The sequence below is a fragment of the Nicotiana tabacum genome, chromosome 16, assembly GCF_000715075.1.
Source record: "Nicotiana tabacum cultivar K326 chromosome 16, ASM71507v2, whole genome shotgun sequence".
Classification (NCBI taxonomy): domain Eukaryota; kingdom Viridiplantae; phylum Streptophyta; class Magnoliopsida; order Solanales; family Solanaceae; genus Nicotiana; species Nicotiana tabacum.
The window spans coordinates 148,469,910-148,473,302 of NC_134095.1; the positions used below are offsets into that span (position 1 = coordinate 148,469,910).

General features: G+C 31.2%; 1 long non-coding RNA gene across 1 annotated transcript; it reads left to right on the top strand.

Annotated features, from left to right (window-relative positions):
* On the top strand, window positions 1-2,880 carry LOC142170788 (uncharacterized). The gene is made up of 2 exons (XR_012700348.1): window positions 1-809; window positions 2,756-2,880. It is a non-coding gene; the product is annotated as an uncharacterized LOC142170788 (long non-coding RNA).
* The last annotated feature ends 513 nt before the right edge of the window (window positions 2,881-3,393 follow it).

Genomic DNA, 3,393 nt, shown 5'->3' on the forward strand with positions numbered 1-3,393 from the left:
AGTTTAAGTATTTTTATAATTTAGTTTTAGAAAAATAAAAGAAGAAAAGAGAGCGAAAATATAAAGAAAGTCGGAATTAGGCCTCTTCTTCAACTTCAAGCCATAGGCCCAAAAATGGCCCAATCTTCCCTACGACCCAGTCCATTTCAAACCGGGTCGACCCGGTCCATAACCCAACACCCTTATTACCTTGCATTTCAAAAATAAAACAAAAACAAAAAAAGAAAAAACAAAATCAAAAACCCTAACCTAAACACTAAACTACCCGCCCCCCTCTCTATCTCTCTTCTTCTTCTTCCTCAAGCAAAACACCAAGACCCCAACCATGGCCTCCCCTCCATCCTCACCTCCAAACAGACCCCTCCAGCCCTTCCCCTCACCCCGTCACTCTCACGACACACACACATATTGTTGCGTCGCCTTCCTCCTTCAACCAAGCAACCTTCGACGAATTGCTTCACTGTTGCGTCGTCTTCTTCTCCACGTCGCTGCTGCTCTCCTTCCAGTTTCTTCGCCGCTGCTACAGTGGTCTTCTTGCTACAGTTGAGCAGCGTGGTTACCATGGTTTTTGTTACTGTTTTGCCCTTCGTCGTCGCCATTGATTATAGCTCGAGTGTTTTCCCCTTCGTCGTCGCCATTGATTATAGCTCGAGCTCGAGCTCTCATGGCTGCTGTTCGTCGTTCCTCAGTTTCAATCTGTCGAGGTCGTCGTTTGTCGTTGTGAGTTCGTCGAGTTTAAAGGAAGGTGGGTTTTCGTTGAAGACTAAGTTCGAGTTCGTCGTTGGTTAGTCGTTCGTCGTTTCAATCCGGTTAGTAGTTTTGAATTTTATTTTGTCCATTTATTCTGTTATAATCTTTGATTACACAATACCATTAGCTCACTTCAAAAACTTTTGACGTTATGCCACATTTAAATTCTTATGTATCTTTCCTACCATTAACGTTTTTTACTTCTTAAATATTATTAATATATATCATAATATCATTTTGCATTTTACACTTTACAATGAACTATTTTTTAACTATTCCATAGTGTGAATTGATTATTAATGGAGATTCTGTGTTCATGTTGCATTAGTTATTATAATCAGCTACACGAATACATAATTAACCACTGTTTGCCGATATAAATTGATTAACATTTTATTGCATTTTCACATAAACAAAAATCGTTAAATATTTGATTCTTGTTTTGTTCGTTGTTCATCGTTGAAATCGTTTTTCTAGTTTGTTCATGTTCATGTGCTTTGTTAAAATTAATTTTCAGATTTCAAAATAGAAGTTTAATTAGTTGTTTTCATGTTTATTTCATGTTTGTATTATTGTTTAAGTGAATATTTGTTAGTTTAATATTTGTTAGATTCAAATTGAAATTTAATTAATTGTTTCTTCAATTTGTTTCATGTATTTGATGTATTGTTAGAAATTGTTTGCAAGTTTAAGTTCATAATTGTTTCTTCGTCGATCTTGTTATTTGTTTAAAGAATTTAGTTGTGTTAAAGGAATATATTGATTTAATCGTTTAATCCGTCATGTTTGTTGTGTTAAAATAGATTCATTCATGTTCATGTTTGGATGATCTTGAATCCGAATTTTGTATAGTTTGATTTCTTGTTTACCATTTATGATTATTTCCTGAATTGTTCTCATAATCTTGTTTAAAGTTTAATATAAGAATTGTTTGTTGTAATGTTGTTAGAGTTGATTTTAAGTTCAATATTATTGAATTTAGGAATCTAAATATACTTGTTTGATTGTTGTTGTTGTTGTTTAAATCCGAAAAATAGGTTTGTTGTTGCCAAAAATATTGTTCAATCAAATTTTAGTTGTTCTTGGTTGTTCAATTTGTGTTCATGTGATTTGTTGTTGAAATGTTGTTAAAATCATGCTCATGTGATATTGTTGTTATGATGTTCATCCGTGTTCATATTGTTGTTTGAACATTGTTAGAAATTGATCATATTGTCTATATTTTGGTTAAGTTTGATTAATTGATGTGTTATAGCTGATGGGTAGTTTGGTAAATTTGTAATACGTTCAGGGGTAGTTTGGTAATTTCAGTAAGGTCAGAAGGGGTAGTTTAGGAATTGTACATTTTGTAATTGTTTATTTGAAGCATGGGGGACAAAATGAAATGGGGTGGGTTGTGATATGATTATTTAATATAAAGGGGGGACAAGATTTAATTTAAAGGGGAATCTTGCATTATTTTATGTTAGGCATGGGGGACAAATATAATGGGGTGATGTGATATGTTTATTTAATGTAATGGGGATGAGTGGGAAGATAATGAGTTTGGTAGAGAAAATGGGTTGATTTTAATTGATTAAAAGATTTATGGGATGGGATATAAGTAGAAGTCTTGAAATCAGATAGAAGGGGGGAAAGAAAAAAGAGAGATTAGAGAAAAAAAGGAGCTGAACATTTATTCCGAAAAAAATATTGAAACTCTCAAGAAAAGAAAAACATACAAAGAAAAAAAAAATTTGAAAATTAGAAGAGAAAGTAGTACACACCTGATAAATATTCTGGTATACAGGTGTAGAAATTAAGGGTTGAAGATTAACTAGCCTTTCAAAAATCTGAAAATTTCCCTTGGTTTCTGTCCGTTATTTTCGGCATTCCTGGATTTTATTTTGAATTTTTCAAAGCTGTCACTGGGATTTTCGTTGACTGGTTATTGCTGGTTATTGTTGCTGTTGCTGTGTTACGTATTACGTTGCTGACTTTCTTCTTCTTATATTGACAATATCAGGTACACAACTGTAATTTTGGCATTTTGTAAGCTGAAATGAAGAATGGAGTGTTAAATTTTATATTTAGTTTAATTTAATTTTTTTGTATTGTATTTAGGTTATTCATGTATTATTATTCTGTAAATCATTGTCATTTGGCATAACTAGGCATATTATAGCGACATATTAAATAACGCCTTAACTAGATTATTAGAAAATATATTTAAGCCTGATTATTAATTAAAACTGTTTAAAAAAAGAAGAAGAAATAACGTAAAAAATGGCGTTATTGAATCAGTTTGGCAAAAATTAACTAAGTTCCTTATTCATAAAGTTTTTCGTCAACGATAAGTTAATCGGAATCATGTAGTCAATTTCAGTTAAAACATGAATTAGTTTGCGAATAAGTATTAGGACATGATGTGAATTAAAACAAAGTTAGTTAAGGTTAAATTGTTTAAATTTTTTAGAAATATGGTTTAGTAATCAAGTTTTTTTTTCTTTCTTTCAATTTTCAGTATTTGTAAATAATTAGTTTCAATAAGCTTAAGTCTTACTAACAATTTAAATTTTAATCCAACTATGGGATAATTAGTTTTTTTATTTATTTTATTTTTAGATAATTCCATGTTGTATTTATGATTATAATTTTTATTAC